Below are 9,015 nucleotides of genomic sequence, written 5' to 3'. Positions count from 1 at the left end.
GACCCAAAGCTTCCTTCCCCATCTGATCTAGCAACCCAACCATTAAATTCAAATCAAATTCCTCTGAGCAAGCATACCTAGCCTAAAATTAGTATTCATTTCAGTCATCTCAAGCCTTACTTGCCATATTTTCTTTGATATTGACAAGGAGAGAGCCCTATCCCGGCCTAGCAGGGCTAGCTACCAAGTTAAGTGTGGTTTGATGTTACCCTAGACCTGCCTTTCTCAGCTTGAGGTAGATTTAGGCCCTAACACCTTGTCTCTCATGAAGATGCCTCAAGTATCTCATCTTCATCGTGTGGTCTCTCTTCCTCCCTTCCTCCCATCTTTCATTCCAATGAAGACAACATGGAAGCCATGACCACCCCTAATTATCCTTAGGATGATATGCACCATTGTGGATACTTCCTACCGTTAAAAAATCCCATTTCTACACCAAATGATTTTGAAGAAGGAAATATGGATAAAATCCCCCCTACCATCAAAATTGACATTTCAAATAAACCGGGGATCGAATAAAATATCACCTTGGTGGCACAATGCAGCCCGGAAGAAATGTATGGTTACACTAACTTATTCAAATAATTTTGTGATGGTTTCTCCTGGTCTTATTTCGAGATGCCCGGACTTGATCCCGCTATTGTTGGACATCACATCGACACTTGGCCTGATGCCATTCATGTCTGCTAAAAGAAAAGTCCTATCCATCCTTCCAAGAGTGATGTAATCGAAATCAATAAGCTCAAGATGTTTGGTTTCATTTACCCCTTTGAATACACCACATGGATGTCCAATCATGTTCCCTTCCTAAAGAAGCAAGGTAGCATTCGTGTCTGCAGAGACTTTCGCGATCTAAACAAATCTTGTCCCAAAGACAACTTTCCCACTCCTTTCATAGACCAAATCATTGATGAGTGTGCGAGACATAAGGTTCTTTCCTTTATGGATGGATTATCTAGACATAATCAGATATATATCTGTCATTTTGATCAACTTAAAACCGCCTTCACTAGTCTGTGGGGAAATTGTTCTTATAGGGTCATGTCTTTCACTTTAAATAATGGTGGGGCCACTTTTCAGCGTGCCATGTCAAATTTTTCTCACAACTTGGCTCACATTATCCTTGCATATCTAGATGATCTCACTGTTTTTTCCAAGATTTGGTCACAGGACCTTCATGATTTGTTTACCATCTTCCTTCGATGTCGCAAGTATAAAATTTGTCTAAATCCCCTTAAGTGTGTTTTTTGTGTTCTTGTCAGCCGACTATTGGGCTTCATTGTTTCCAAAGATGACATCACTCTTGACCCTCTCAAAGCTCAAGCCATTTTCGAACTTCCTCCTCCTCGCACCCTTCGCCAGTTACAAAGCCTCCAAGGCAAAGCCAACTTTCTTCGTCGGTTTTTTCCTGACTATGCCACCACTGCTCACAGGTTTATTAGATTCCTTTGATCTAACATTCCATTTTTTTGGATGACCAAGCTCAACAGTATTTTGATTCCCTCAAACATGCTCTCACTTCCACTCCCCTGATTAGCCCACCTAAATTCGAAAGGGACTTCATCTAGTATATATAAACTTCCACCTATTCGATTTCCAAGGTCTTAATCCAATAAGATTGATGAGCCCCACTATTGCAACAAGAATGTTGCAACTCCCAATTCTACCAACTTAAATTATCAACTTGCGGTTCGTACAAACTTAAGAGGTGTCACAACTATATGTGAAACATGCAATGTGTCCTTCATTGATATGACGCAATGAAGTGAATGTCATGAAATCCAAGCATAAACTAATTGCAGAAATGGAAAGGAAATTGAATATTTTGCAGAGAGGAAATACTAGTTACTTTTGCAAAATGATAAGGCTATTCTATGTTGCATGAATGTAAATGTTAATCCTATCTGTAAGAATGTGCGAGAAACGTAAACATTAACCTATTTTCAGAGTGTGGATGGTATGTCGAAAGGAAGCCTAGTTTATGCAATAGAAATAGCAATGTTGGAAATGGAAACCATGGCTTAAGATGTATGAAACAAAATCAAATCACTCTTCAACCACTACGTTCAAGATAGATTTTTTCAACAAAGTTCATAAGGTGCTTCATAAAGTAATCATTAAAATCATCATTATGCTCTTCAAGTCGTGAATCTGTCCACTAAACATAACTCTAGAGGTGAATTGAAATGGAGAAGAGGAAAGGGATTAAGATTTTTTTGGTATTACTCAATCATGATTTTGGATACTAGGGATCATTATTCAATCATATGGGACAAAAACCAATATTTTGGAACATATCTGGTCAAGTTTACACGTGCTACAGGAGGTGCTATAGGAGGTCTTGTTTTGCTACAGGAGCGAAATAACTTGCCTAATGTCCAATTAAATCAAATGAAAACGACATGGAGATTTTTTTTTATTAAGTAGGATGTCCTAGGACTCCATTCCAAGTGGAATCACTCCAAAATTCCCCTATTAACATGTGCTAAAAAATAGCAGAAAAATAGTACTCTAAAAACCGGAAATTCAAGAATTAGTGAGCTAGTTAACCTACCAAATTCCTAAGCTAATCAAATGAAAATGATATGGGGTAAATTTTGTTATTAACTTGAATGTTTTTATAACCCAATACAAGTGGAATAAACTCAAATGAAGCTCATTAACATGTTCTAAAAAATAGGAGAAAATTACTACTATTTTTGCTACAAGGGACTTCTAGAAATTCTAGATTTGTGAACTAGTAAACCAATCCAAGTAACTCAATGATGAATATGAATTTTGAAATTTCTTCTAAGGATGAATCGTGATAGTGACTCTGTAAATAACCTATAAAATAGCTCACTTCAGTTATGTAGCTAATATGACCCACAACAAAAGAAGCATGGATAGTAAATATAGAAATAAGAGATGCAAGTGAGAAAGACATTCAAAGGAAATAAAGAAATTGTACAAGAGGGATCTGAGGTTCCTAGGATGAAGCCTAAGGAAAATCAAATTCCTATGAAGGAAACCAAGCTTTAGAAGCTAAAAATGGCACCAAACATAATTATTTGAATAAATCTAAGTGCATCCCTTCTAGAAATGAAAGTGGAGTTGCTAAATAACAAGTTTTCTCCAAAAGAAGACTAAGAAATGCATGCCCCTACAGGCCAATTCGAATTGGTACTTATACAATGTGATGAGGAAACATTCTCCTTGAAAGGAGGAAGCTTCCCCCTCAAAAATCCTTCATATAATCGATCTAGTTCTCAACACTAGGAATTTGTATTAAATGACAAGGAGCACATTCTTAGATTTTCTCAATCACTGGAGCTCCAGAATTTGTGCAATAATTTCATAATATCTTGTTCATTTATTATCCAATCTTGGTGCATCCTGTGGTAGGGAGAAAGTCCCTAGATTAGCTTGTTATGAACCCTTCTAACAAAAATATAGAAAAGATATATCAACGACTTCAAAATCAGCCTCTTCGAGGGGGCAACCTCCTTTACATTGCACAAATAAACAATTCTTGGATGATACAAATGACAATACCTCCTTTCTATATATAGGAGTCTAAGGGGTCCCAATACAATTAGAGCCTACATAACAATAATATTCTAGGGACACAACAATAACAATAGTTGGGTTTTATGGGGCATAATAATAACAACATGGGGGCTATAAGGGCACAATAATACAATAAGGGGGTTTCACTAATAACAATAATGGGTTATACTAGTAGTATAGGGACCCAACATGCCCCTCTCCTTCAAAAATTGTTGTCCTCAATGCTCGAGTAGTTCTGGATGCTTCTATATAAAATTATCATCCTCCCATGTGGAATCTTCAGCGGGTAAGTTCTTCCACTCGATGAGATACTCTAAAATTGATCGATTTCGTAGCTGTAAATTTCTTGATTTTGTGACTGCTTCAAGTTCCAATGTGATTTTTCCTTCCTCGTCAAGTTCTGGAAATAATTTTTTAGCTGGGATATTCTCCCCTATAACCTTGTTTAAGCATGAAACATGGAAAACTGGGTGCACTTAGGAAGATGCAGGAAGATCCAATTTGTATGCCATAGTACCAATCTTTTGTAATACCTTGTATGGACAATAATATTTTGGTGATAATTTATTATACTTCTTAGCTTACTTGAGGGACATTTGTTTGTATGGTTGTCATTGTAGACATACCCAGTCACCTACATCAAAACTTCTTTCGTTGTGATGTTGATTTGCCTATTGTTTCTTTCTATTCTGCGCCAAAGTGAGATTATCCTTTAAGAGTTTGAGAACTTGTTGTTGATGCTCGATGTGATCTTCCACTGCTTGAACCTTAGAATTTTCTTTTAAATATGATGTGATGGAAAGTGGATGATATCCATAAAGTGCTATAAATGGGGTCATTTTTGCTGCAGTATGGAAGAAAGTGTTATACCACCATTCAACTACAGGCGACCACTTGACCCATTGTGTCTGTTTATCAGATATAAAGCAACAGAGATATCCTTCCAAACATTTTTTCACTATCTCAGTTTGCCCATCAGATTGAGGATGATAATATGAGCTATGAGCTAACTGGGTACCCAAATATTCCACCTCTTATACTCCAAAGAAACATTCGGAGCTTTTTGCATATAATTGTTTCTCCTCCAATAGTTTGAGCACCTTGTCAACATGTTGAACATGATCCTTCCAAGGCTTGTTGTAGATTAGTATATCATCAAAAAATACTAATACAAATTTTCTAAGGAAGGGTCTGAAAATGGAATTCATCAAACCTTTAAAAGTAGAAGGTGCATTGGTAAGGCCAAAATGCATGACCAAAAATACATAATGACCCTCATGAGTTCTAAATGTTGTCTTTGGAATGTCTTCAGTCTTCATTATAATTTGATGATATCCTGAATGAATATCCAACTTGGTGAAGTAAATTTCTCCATGTAATTCATCCAATAATTCATTAATGATAGGAATAGAAAATTTATCTTTAATAGTAAGATTGTTGAGCTCCCTATAATCTAGGCACATGCGTCGTGATCCATCCTTCTTGTGTACCCTTAGCAGAGAGAACTTTGACTAGGTTGAATTATACCAACCTCCAACATTTCTGCAACCATACATTTAATTTCACTCTTTTGGGCATATGGATATCTGTAAAGCCCAATGTTTGGGGGAACACTTCTTGGAATCAAATGAATAGCATGATCATGATCACGAATAGGTGGGAGGCCTTTGGGAGTCTCAAATACCTTGGAATGATTGTCCAAAATTTTTTGGAGATCTGGAGAAATAGATGATTTCGATGTGGGAACCTCTAGTGAACATAATTTTGCAATTATGCCCTGGTTTTCTTTCTTTAGAAGCTTTTTCATACTGTTAGAGATGAAAATATTTCCCGGTTTCCCTACGATACCCCTTAATTCAACTTCCTTTCCTTCCCAAAAAAATTCAAGTAAATTTCTTGAAAATTAAAATCTATCGTACCCAAAGATTGTAGCCATTGGACTCCTAGTACAATATTTGAACCACCCATTGGAATGGAAAGCATTGGACTATTCAAGACATATTTTCCCATGGATAGCTTGATATTATGGCACTTTCTAGAGTAATTTATGGTTCCTCCATTTGCAACTATTACTTGACACTTTCGTCCTGGATATAGGCAACAATTCAATTCCTTGGCTATCTTACAATGAATAAAATTATGGGTACTACTCGAATCAATCAACAATATTACCTTTTTATTCTTGATATGTCCTTATATCTTGAGAGTTTGAGGAGTGGTAATTCATGTCAATGCATTACAAGATATGGTCAAATTCATTTATTCTTTCTCTAGGATTGGTTCCTGGGGTATATCCTCTTATTTTGAGGTTTCTTGTTCCTTTTCTTGCTCCTCTTCCCCATCTATGTAAATTAATTTCTTCTCAGCACACTTATGACCTTTTGTGTATTTTCTATCACAAGTGTAACAAACCTCTTTTTCTCTTTTTTCTTCCAATTGTTGTGGTGCCAACCTTGTATGTGGTGAAAGGCTAGGAGAAACAACACTTCCATATTTATAGTTATGAGTGGTAGGCTTCCTTGTTGCCATAATTTTTCTTTCATTTTTTCTTGCCTACCTGTATGCCTTCTCCAATGAATTAGGTTCCCAAAGACAAACCTTATGTTGAATGTTATCCTTTAAATTCCCTATGAAGACTTCAATCCTATGCTTCTTTGGAATATCATTTACCCTTATATTCAATTTTTGGAAGTCCTCAATGTGCTCTGCCATTGAACCCCTTCGTTTGAAATTTATCAATTGGCTAAAGAAGATGTTGCTCTTTGTATCCTCATAATGTGCTATCATTTCCTCCATGAAAATTGACCAGGTGACAAGTGGTTTATGAGAGCAAGTCCCTCTATACCATACAAATTGATTTGGTTCTAAATATAAAGATGCAATGTGTACCTTTTTTGGCGGTTTCACCTCAAGTAGATCAAAATATTGCTCCATATGTAGTATCAAAGTTACCGGATATTTTCCATCAAATTTCCTCATATATATATTTGGAATATGGTGGGCCTTCAATCCAGTGTTAGAGTCTATGAAATCGTGATTAACATTTCTTTTGTTCTCATCATGAGTTTCCTCTACTACCTTTTCAGCATTAGGAAGCCTTTCTTGTAATGACTTTGACCCACCTTCCTTCAAACCTTCCATGTTTCCATTCAATTTATCTTCTATACCATTTATCTTATTGATCATATCTTCGATCACATTCTTCAAATCATCCCTCCAATTTTGCTTACTAGGTGTTTCTATTTTCTTGACTCGAGTCATTCTTTTTCTTGCTTTTAGGAGCTCAATCTTGAATCTATTGTATCTTTGAAATTTCAGCTCTCCAACGTCTGAAATTGTGACCTGTTGTATCCCTCTATGTCCTCTTTCCAATGCCACCAGCCTAAAGAAAATTGGTTTCTCCAAGAAATTGTTATGGCCAATCTCCCAAGATGACCTAATTATATACTTTTTTAGTAGAGCAAACTTGTACGGAGTTCCACGTGTCACTATTTCGACCTTCGGACCTGAAAACAATCGACAGAAGACTACATTCCATACTCTTTCTGTAAATTCTTATCAAATTTCAATCCGATGCTCAGAGAGAAAGTTATGACAATTTTCCCAAGGTTACCTGTTTGGGATGTAATTCGGGAGCCTACAAAAATCCTAACTTCCTTGGATCATATCTCTGAAAATATAGTGAGACAAGATCAGAAATTCATACCTAAGGTTTATCAATATTTTAGCTCAAATGGGTTTTAATTTCAGCTTCTAAAACATCGTATATATATATATATATATATATATATATATATATATATATATGCCAAAATTCCATGATGACCTGTTTGGAGCAATGAAACCCTAGAATCCAAAGCTCTGATACCAAATGTTATGAAACCGGCTCACAAAAAGATAGAAAAGATAGATCAATGACTTCAAAATCAACCTCTTCGAGGGGGAAACTTCCTCTACATTACACAAATGAAAAATTATTGGATGATACAAATGACAAGGCCTCCTTTCTATATATAGGAGTCTAAGGGGTCCCAATACAATTAGAGCCTACATAACAATAATATTGTAGGGGCACAAAAATAACAATAGTGGGCTTCTGTGGGGCATACTAATAACAACATGGGGGCTATATGGGCACAATAATACAATAAGGGGGTTGCACTAATAACAATAAGGGGTTACACTAGTAGTATAGGGACCTACGATATCTCCTCCTCCAAATCTTCATAATTTGCACAATATTCTGCAAAAATAAATAATATTAGGCACAAATATGAAATTATCTATAAACCTTCCTAACGAGCATATCAAGGTTAAAAATATGTCATCTAATGGAAAAATAGAGGTTTAATGTGTTGAAGGATAGTCATATGGGCCTTAATTTATGTCTAATTTGGAGGCCCACAAAAGATGGTTTTGGAAATGAGCATGTCATCTATTATGTACAAAAGAAACTTAATGGTACCCTTGTGTCATATTACCATGAATAAAAGTTGGTGTTGGCTGTTGTGTTCTTTGTTCAAAAACTTCGTCATTATATCATTACATGCACCACCAAATTTGTTACTAATTCTAACCTCGTGGCCTTCCTGTTGAGTCAACAGATCATCAATGGGAAGTATGCATGTTGGATCACTATCCTTCAAGAATTCAATCTAGAATTTATCACACCCAAGAGGAAGAAAGGTTTAACCCTTATTGAACTCATTTGTGAAATTCCTATTGGTGTGCCAAATCTACCTGTAAATGATGACCTTCCAGATGAACACTTGTTCGCTATAACCTCATATGATCCTTGGTATGGCAACATCCTTACCTATTTACGAACCCATAAATTGGCCCCCCATCTTACTCATGATGATCGACGACATATTCGACATCAAGCCTCTCGTTATCTCCTCATCAGTGACAATATTTATCATCGCAGTGTTGACATTGTCCTCCGTCATTGTCTCACCCATGTTGAAGTTGAGCAAGTGGTCAATGGTTGTCACGGTGACACTTATGCTGGTCATCTCTCCAGAATGGCCACTGCCCAGAAATTCATGCACGTTGGATACTTTTGGACTTATCTCTTTATAGATTGCATTGAGGTAGTCAAACACTATCCCAATTGTCAATTATACGCCCCTAAGGCTTGAGCTCCACCTGCTCCCCTCCATCATGTCATCGCAGTCGGTCCTTTCTATAAATGGGCTATTGACTTTATGGAGTGTCAACCCCCATCTACTAATGACCATAATTATATTATCATGGTCATTGACTATTTCACCAAATGGGCTGAATCCATGCCCACGTTCAATAAGATCGCAAATATTGAAACCATGTTCTTCTTTAACCATGTTATCGCTCCATTTGAGGTTATGAAACAATTGGTTTCTGACCATGTCCGACACTTCAAAGATGAGATCTACCATTAGATATCCTCATTGTTGGGCTTTGAACCTCAATATCCATCATCTTATT

Source organism: Pinus tabuliformis, chromosome 4_2 (assembly GCF_031772625.1).
Source record: "Pinus tabuliformis cultivar Carrire ecotype Pingquan chromosome 4_2, CPIR1, whole genome shotgun sequence".
Taxonomy (NCBI): Eukaryota; Viridiplantae; Streptophyta; class Pinopsida; order Pinales; family Pinaceae; genus Pinus; species Pinus tabuliformis.
The sequence above is the reverse complement of the archived record's forward strand: the minus strand, read 5'-3'. Positions refer to the sequence as shown.